This window comes from Salvia hispanica, chromosome 4 (assembly GCF_023119035.1).
Source record: "Salvia hispanica cultivar TCC Black 2014 chromosome 4, UniMelb_Shisp_WGS_1.0, whole genome shotgun sequence".
Classification (NCBI taxonomy): Eukaryota; Viridiplantae; Streptophyta; class Magnoliopsida; order Lamiales; family Lamiaceae; genus Salvia; species Salvia hispanica.
Genome location: NC_062968.1, coordinates 34,450,905 through 34,460,628, shown reverse-complemented (window position 1 = coordinate 34,460,628; position 9,724 = coordinate 34,450,905). Strand labels below are relative to the sequence as shown.

At 39.9% G+C, this 9,724-nt stretch overlaps 1 pseudogene; it reads right to left on the bottom strand.

Annotated features, from left to right (window-relative positions):
• Positions 1-1,935: 1,935 nt before the first annotated feature.
• Positions 1,936-9,063, bottom strand: LOC125220961 (annotated as a pseudogene).
• Positions 9,064-9,724: the final 661 nt, after the last annotated feature.

The window sequence follows — 9,724 nt, the reverse complement described above, 5'->3', positions numbered from 1 at the left end:
AGCAGAATTCAAAGGAAAAGAAGGCGTGACGGAGGGAGTCAGATAGCTGAGGGCAACAAAGTCTATCTATACCTCGCTGGGCCCCACTCCAACGCCTATATATATAGAAGAGCATGCAACGCACAAATCATCACTTTTTTTCACTCTCTTTTAGTTCACACACATAACACACACTTGGGAATGGGAGATCTGGGGTAGTTCGGGTTACGAAAGGGTTCATTTCTTTAGAAAGTTTCAGTTGCAACACCGTCTGCGTGTGGAAGAAGATACAATCTCTTTTAATTTCAGTTGTTTTGCACTTTTGCGGTCGAACTTCACTTCGGGAGTCGACTTGGCTGTTGATGTTACTTGTTATCTTTTCGCTTCTGTTGGTTTGCGTTTAGTTGTGATATTTCAAGTTGATTTACGTAGATCTTGCTGCTGAGAGTTTATTTTAACAAGTTTTATGTCGATCTATGTTTTATTTTGATGTTGTGGTACTTGATCTGGGAATTTGGTGATAGCCTGTGGTTTGTTGACTGATTGGAGGTTGTTGTTTAAATCTGAAGTGATGAAGTGTTTCTGTTGGGTGGAGTTTGTGTCGGACGCTTGGATCCGGAGTGGATTTAGCGTCTGAGGTTGGATCCGAAGTGAGAAAAGGAAGTTGTTGGATGGATTTGAGTTTTCTGCTTGTTTCCTGTTTTACTTCGTCTAGCATCTGTAGATCCATTTAATTCTTCGTTGTTATGCATCAATTTGATTTAGATTTAGTTTGCTCTGCTCTGATTTCGTTCATGTTGTTTTTCTTATGAGTTTTTACGCAATTTGGTTGAAGAAGATGATGTCATTTGTTAGTTAGTACCGAGTTAGTTATTCTGCCAGCTTTTCGTCCGTACTCTGCTTTTTCAGTCATGGTCCCCACAGTCAGTTTGTTTCCTAGGTCTAGGTAATTAGAGTAGTTTTCTTAGATCTGGTAATTGAGCAGTTAATTTTCTTTGCAACGTTCTCTTGTTATTTCGCCTAAGCCTAGCTATTAGCGTAGTAGTTTTAAAACTCCCAAGTCAAGTTTAATTTGTTTTCCTCAACCCAAGAAAAATGTGTGGCAGCAGCCAACACCAAAAACAAGTCCAAATCCTTGAACATGATTATTACGCATCCTTCTCTGTGGGATCGATCCCTACTTCCCTATACTAGGTTTAGTAAAGTGGTTGAGGGTTTTTGAAAGAGTGCTCTGTGCGTCCGACGACCAGGATTTCCTACGACCAACGAGTTCCTAGACCGCGTGATCTAATGGATTTGCTGGACCAAGGGAACCTGTTTATTTCCTTCTGTGCGCACCGTGAACACAAAACCGTACTTTCATTAGTTTTATTAAATCAAACCAAAAACTCTGATGTCATCCGCATCCCTATCTCTTATTCATCCCTTAACCATCTCATCTCTTAACTATTCATGGGTCCCACTGTACTTTTCAGCCCATCTCTTAACTAAGAGACAACACCTGCATCCCTCCATCTCTTAACCATCTCATCCCTTAACTATTCATTCAATTTCATTTTTTATTTTTATTTCCAACAAATTCAATTAATAATAAAACACACTTCATTAAATAAAATAAAATTACAATTTAAATACCTAAAAAAATAAAAAAGACATAATTTAAAAAACTAGAAATTACAAATTGCACACTTAAATTCAAATCAAAAAAAAATGGAGGCAAAGAAGCAGAAGAAGGAGTTCTCTAGTGACGATCATCTAACGGTTGCCAAATTTTGCCCAAATGTGCTCCATTAGATCCTCCTGGAGTTGGGCGTGGGCGGTAGAATCACGTGTCCTTGCCCGAATAGACAACCGCTCTTGCAAAGACGGATGCACTCCCCTTCGAGGCGGACTACTTGCGGTTGAGCTTCCCGGGGTTTCAGGGTCGAACCAATTTCCCGCCTCAGGTCCTTCGTCGGCGACAATCATGTTGTGCAAGATTATGCACGTATACATGATGTCGACCATATTATCCATAAACCACGTACGAGCCGGGGCTTTGATAATGTTAAATCGAGCTTGGAGAACCCCGAACGCTCTCTCCACATCCTTGCGAGCAGCCTCTTGCTTCTGCGCAAAAAGAGACTGTTTTTCGTTCGCAGGCCTGTTGAACGTCTTCACGAAGGTTGGCCACTTCGGATAGATGCCGTCGGCAAGATAGTACCCCATTTTATACTGGCGATTGTTAGCGATGAAGTTGATGGCCGGCGCTTTACCATTCAGAACTTCGCTGAAGAGGTTGGAATTGTTGAGCACGTTGACGTCGTTGTTCGAGCCGGGGACCCCGAAATACGCATGCCAAATCCATAGCCGGTAGTCGGCGACGGCCTCGAGTATAACGGTGGGGTGGGTGCCTTTGTGGCCGCTCGTGTATGACCCCCTCCACGCCACAGGGCAATTCTTCCATTGCCAATGCATGCAATCGACGCTCCCGAGCATCCCGGGGAATCCGTGTGCTTGTTCGTGAAGTTGGAGCAGAAACTGACAATCTGCGGTGGTTGGCTTCTTCAGAAATTCGTCGGTGAAGGCTGCCCGGACGCCTTTGCAGAATTTCAACAAACAAAGTCTCCCAGTGGATTCTCCGACGTGCAGGTATTCGTCGAACGAATCCGCCGTTTGTCCAGTGCAAGCTGACGGATCGCCGCAGTACATTTCTGGAGCGTCGTGTGGCTAGGACGGCCAACAGCGTCGAACCCTTCTCTGAAGTACTCTTCCCGTGCCGCCAATGTATTCGCGATATGCAAAAATAGCGCGCGTGACATACGGAAACGGCGACGGAAGTAGATATCTCCCCATACCGGGTTCCGACTGAAGTAATCACGTTCCAACCTTGCGGCGGCTTCCTCCCGGTTACGATGGATGTAAGTCCGGGGTCGCCTTTGAGGAGGCGCGGCGGCTTCCTCCTCCCTACGTCGATCTTCTTCTAGCGATTCTTCCATTATTCGACGCATTTGCTCAAATGGATCCATGAATGGATTAAATTTGGGAGAAGAAAAAAATAAAGGAATGATTTATAGAAGTGATTGGAGAGGAAAGAAAGAGAGATGAGAGAAGAATAGATGTGTGTTTGTGTGTAAAATGGAGAATGAGAAGAGTATTTATAGAATAAAAAATAAAAAAATTTAAAATTCGACCGTTGAACGGTCATATTACCGTTTTTTAATTTTTTTTTTTTTCGAAAAATCGATTTTTTTAAAAAAAAAAATTGAATTATGACGTCATTATTACGACGCCCACTCGCGTGCCGGCGAGTGGGCGTCACGCCGCGCGCGTGGCGAGCCAGCTCGAGGTCGGCCCCTTCCGCGCGCGACGCGCGACGGGATGTCCCGTCTCGTCGGGACAAGATGGAAGTTGCAACGCGGTCTCGTTGCCGTCTCGTCTCGAAAACTTCAGGGTCTGTCTGATATACAAAATTAGAACTGAATTGTACTTATAATTAAATTCTAAATCCTTTGTTATGTAAAAATGATATAATTGATATAGATTTGAATCTGAAAATTTATATAGTGCGTCTGCATTTGTAGTTTGTGTAGTGTCAACAACGTGTGTTGTGTGTTGTGTGTAGTGTGCGTGTTGTTTGTGTGGTGTGCATGTTGTGTGTGGTTGTATGTGTAATGTGTATTTGTGTGTGAAGGTACCAAATTTTAAAACTATTTGGAATTTTAGTACTCCCTCTGTCCCACAAAAGATGTCACACTTGTGGGACGACACGAGATTTTATGAGGTTTTGTTTTTGTGTGATAAGTGGAGAAAGAAAATATAACTTTTATATTAATGAGAGAGGGAACTTTTTCAAAAAATGGAAATGTGACATCTTTTGTGAGACAAACTAAAAAGGAAAGTATGACATCTATTATGGGACGAATGTAGAATCTACTTTTGATATGAAAATCAAATTGTGGAATTGGGAGGATTAGAATTGTCAATCTTAGCTCATACTAACTCCTGAAAGCACACTTAGACCCTTATATTGTCCTCACTCTTAAGATTGTTCTTTTTGGGATATTAACTATAGTGTCATCAATTCGAATCTAGCATATGGATCCTCTCTCGATTCTCCTTCATGCCAATAAATCAACAAGATATGTCACACAACTTGAAACATTATAGAACATAATTCCATATCAAAAGTATGAAGTAAATAGGTCATGGATATCAAAAATATGAATTGAATAAACATGAAGAGCTACTTTCCAACCCATAATTCAACAAATTATTGCTCATGAATGGTAAAAAAATCAATCGTAAAATATGAAAGCATTAAAACAATATATTACAGGACACAAAGGTAAAATCTTGGTTGCTTTAGAAATCTTTATCCTCTTGTTTCAATCTTGAAGTGTAGAACAATCTTTGACTACTCAATGAACAATCTCATGGAAAAGGAATTATTGGGTAAAACAGTTCATCATGAATGATGATGTGTGGGGAGTATTTTTACAGTTGTGGACATTTTCCTCAATATGGTACTCCCACCGTCCTACCATAAGCGAGTCACTTTACTTTTTAGGACGTTCCATCATAAATGAGCCATTTATATTTTAAGTAAAAAAAATTTCTTCTATTACTTTTTTTTCCCACCTACTTTATTCTTTTCACACATCTATTTTTTTCCTTTTTTCTCACTCCACTTAACTCTTTAAATACCACTTTAAGTGACTCACTTATGGCGGGACAGAGGGAGTAGTATATATGACTCAGCAAGAAAAGTCTTGGAGAAAAATATATCAAACTCATCCCACCGCCCGCTCTTAGCGGATCGCTAAGAATGTTTTGGACTTCCTCGGACACTTCTCGGCGGTCGTTGGTCGTAGCTCCATTGCAAGCACAAATTTCGAGACAGGTCATTGGCTGCTCTGCGACCGCTGATCTGGTCAATTTCCTCTAGCATTTCTTTTTTTTTTTGCCTTTTTATGCCTATTTTGCACATTTATCACAAAACACGTAAAAAAATATAAAAATGCATGGAATATGCAATTAAAGGAAATAATTTGCATGATTGTCATTGAAAACTGGCCAAACAAAGACCCTAAAACATGCAAAATCCGTGTTTATCACTCACCACACCTCTGGTGACCAAAACTATAATGACCGCCCTTCTAGGGTATAATAAATGCGACGATCGCGACCTAGGCGGACTTAAATGCAACAAGAACATAGGCTAGGGTTTCATAAAAAGGGTTTGACCAAAGTAATTTAATGAACAATTAAAACAATAAGGCAACGACTTAACAATGAAATCCTATGAAGAATAGATACCACAATTTATGCTCAAAATGACAAGGGTTTAATATAATAAAAAATGTATCATGTCTCGATATTCTAAACAAAAATTGAATAGTTCGATTCAAACAAATGGAATGAAGCTCGTGTTTCAGCGAAAGCAACCAAGAGAAAAGTGAAGTCATGTATGAAGACACAACTCCACTCGATGTTTCAAAACGATCATATTATTATTCAATTTATTTGCTCAACCTGCACATAGGGAAAACACATGCAGGGTTTACAGTTATGCCAAAACATTTTAATAGATATGTCATCCTTACCATAGTGAACTCGAGTTTACAGTTATAAAAGAATATCATCGAGTATCACAAAATAATTTCATAGACTGACCAGTCAAACAATTCCTCCCATTTTCTCAACAATCAACAATTCCATAGTGCGACGAAAGTGTGGCCACACTATTCGCCCACGAGACCGGCCGACTAGCGAGGACGGCTCCCGATCCCAACCGTGTACACTAGCCTGATAGGGTTTGCGGCCCTACTCGGACCCGAATTCGTTTATATAGCCCTATAGCCTAATGGAGCGGACTCGCAAACTAGGCATCAGACACACAATATCATCAAAACAATCACAGGCATGGCATAACGTTTTAAACCATCCTTATAACACCATAATCATTATTTTGGTAATAAAAGAGTTTAGTGAATAAACCCCACCTCGACTCCTTAGATCACAAGTACGCTCTTCCTCTTGCTATCACGCCAAGAGCGCGAGTTATCACCTTTAAATTATGTGTTTCACGTGTAAGTTTAAATCATCTACTCAAAATCATGCATGTTCCCAACGTTTCCCTTTTTTCCCTCGACTAGTTTTATATTATCATTCAAAAATCAAGACATGCTCATCATATCAATTTTATTCGCACCACAACTCCAGATCTATCATCAAATCATGTTATGCATGAGTGTTCTTCAACACATCCACACGCACACACACACGCACACATACCGGTGCACACACACACGCACATCACCCCATATTCATCAATTGTTTCCCCTTTTCACTCAATCTATATGCATGAGGGTTCAAGAACACCGATTACTCGGTTAGATGAGAAAAGATTGATATAAAAATACCTTTTCTCGATAGAACGAACGGTAGAACAAAGTAGTAGCCTTAATTCTTCAACAATTCTTGAGTTTCAACTTCAATTCTTTGTAAAGAATGAAGAGATCTTGAATAAAATAGAAAACAAGTTGAAGGAGAGTGGAGGAAGTGGGAGGCGTGGATTTGAGAGAGAGAGGGGGCGGTTTTTTTTCTTGATTTAGGTTTAGGGTTTCACTACTATTTAGAGAGTGCAAGGTATAATCCCATAATTAAATAAATAAAAAGTTTGAGGAGATATGGGAGGGAGAGTGGCGTTAATTTTGAGAGAAAATAGGGTAGGGTTCGAATTTTATGCTACTAATTAGCATATGATTTAATTTGAATATTTCACGGAGCAGAATAAAAATAATAATCTTCCCAAGTAATTAGGAAAGTGGCGTTAATATTGATTCCACCACAAGGAATCAATTTCAAATATTAATTAAAATAGGATATGGCAAGATCTCCTTAGATATGATAAGATATGCTAGGATATTTGAATTTATTCATGGAAGAGAATAAATAAGGAATCAAGTAATATAATGAAATAGTCCCTTCTCCCATAAATAGGAGATTTTCGAAAATCTCCTTGGAATAAACATGGGTATCGATTTTTCTCATGGAAGAATAAGAAATAATTGGACTTTGGATTTAAATTGGATAATTATCCCAAGTAATAATTAAATCCAAGAAAAATAGGGTTCCTCTCCAATAAATCACGGGGGTCGAAAATTCCAAATAAATGTGTATGATATTTATGAAAATCCTATTTAATCTCACTCATCCCTTAGGAAATAATTCGCCACGATATATTCTACCATGCATCAAAATATTTACACAATCGCATCACAATTTCCAACCTTTTCCACTTTCACCTCATATTCTCAACGTGAGACGATCAATAATCACCCAAATAACAGTGTTCCCTCATTGAGATCTCAGTAATCCTGTCACGAAGTCCATTGCAACGTGTTCCCATTTTCATTCCGGAATCTCAAGTGGATGCAGTCTCCCATAAGGTCGTTGATGTAGAGCTTTCACTTGTTGACATGGTAGAAACCTCTCCACAATGTCGCTACATGCTTTTTAATGCCATTCCACAAAAACTGTCTCTTCATATCTTGATACATCTTGGTACTCCACGGATGCGCAGTATATGGTGTTTCATGCGTTTCCCTCATGATTTCACTTCTAAGTCATTCGTCTCTAGACACACACAACCTTCCCTTGTATGTGAGGGAATTATCCGCTTCCTCGTGAAAATTTTCTTTCTCCTGCCCTCATTCCCGAACGGATTTTCTTTAGTAAAGTATCGCGTCTTTGAGCCTCGACAATTCTAGCTCTCAGATCAGGTTCCATCACCAAGGTGGTGATCCTTCCTTGCCCTGTCTCGAGCGCTCTCACGACTTCCAATTGCATCCTACTAAACTCTCGTATCAAGTGTTCTCCATTTGTGAGAAAAGTGGCCAATTGGGATTGAGACTTTCTACTCAAAGCATCAGCCACTACATTCGCCTTTCTTGGGTGGTAGTTTATACTACAATAATAATTCTTCCACCAACTCGAGCCATCTACGCTGGCGCATGTTCAAATCCTTTTGCTCAAAGAAGTACTTGAGGCTTTTGTGGTCCGTGTATATCTCCAGCGAACTCCATAAAGATGGTGTCTCCAAATCTTCAAATCATGTACTACTGCTGCCAACTCCAAGTCATGCTCGGGTAGTTCAACTCATGTGGCCTCAACTGCCTTGATGCATACGCGATCACTTTCCCATTCTGCATAAGTACACGTCCAAGTCCTACTTTTGATGCATCAGTATACACCACATAGTTAGTGTCCGGCTCTGGCACAACGAGAATCGGTGTGGTGGTCAACTTCTCTTTCAACAACTGAAAACTCGCCTCGCATTCCGGTGTCCAATTTACTTTAATCCCCTTCTTTAATCGTCGGGTCATTGGCCTTGATATTTTAGAAAATCCCTCGATGAATCTCCGATAATATCCCGCCAGTCCTAAGAAACTCTGAATCTCATTAGGTGCAGTCGGTGACTTCCATTGTTGTACAGCTTCCACCTTTGCAGGGTCCACTTGAATTCCATCCGCGGTCACTATGTGTCCATGAAAATTTATTTTCTTAAGCCATAACCCACACTCACTAATCTAAGCATAGAACTTCTTGGCCCTTAACGTCTCCAAAATGTTTCTCAAGCATTCTTAATGTTCGTCCTCGTTCTTTGAGTAGATAAGTACATCATTTATGAAACTAGAACGAACTTGTCCAAGTATGGCTGGAATACACAATTCATAAGGTCCATAAACACAGCAGGGGCATTTGTCAGTCCAAAAGGCATCACTATAAAGTCAAAATGGTCATATCTAGTTTGAAAAGTCGTCTTGAGTACAACTTCTTGTCAAACCCTCAATTGATGGTATTCAAATATCAAATCTATTTTCGTAAAGACACTAGCTCCTCGAAGCTAATTAAATAAATCATCTATTGTCAGTAGTGGAAACGTATTATAAAGTGTCATCTCGTTCAACTCTCGATAATTTATGCACATTTTCAGCGTTCCGTCGGCGCTCCCCACGGCGACACACGAGGTCTAATGAAACCCAAGTCGAGCAATTCTTGCAGTTGTATCTTAAACTCTTCCAATTCCTTAGGCGTCATTCGGTATGGTGTCTTGGATCGGTGCTGATCCCGGCTCCAAGTCAATTGTAAACTACGATTGTCGTTTTGTCACGAAAGGTAATCCAACATGAGTTTCCAACATCTCATTAAATATTTCTTCCAACATTCCTTCCATTTTCTTCGTATGAGAAAATTCGTATAATATTGTTACTACTCTCTACTTGGGTTGAGAAGGTGGTGGGGCTACCACGCTTTCTTTCTTTCGATTGCTTTTCCTACTCTACATATCTCGTCTCGAACGTTTCTCTCTTAGTTGATGGTATTTACCTTGTTAGCATCCTCGTATTTTCGCCGCGATTGTTGTATTGTAGCAGTGATATTTAAATACTCAATTCCTCGTGGTTCACTTAGTTTTATTTATCATCCTCGTATCGATCGAGCAACTATTTTTACATATATCTCTACACCATAAAAGACAATTAGGCCTATGTGCCTAAAATTTTTCATAATATTTCTTTTCTTCAATATCATTATCTATGCACATAACACGGCATTCAATTTCTTAGCAGCTCGTTAGCGATTCGTAAATGCAATCTATTCCACGTCTCGTTCTATTGGTCATGTCTACACTTCTGGTTGGTGTATCATTTCAGCGTGTGTCTGTCTATAAAAACTTATTTCCCATGTGTATCTTCAAGCT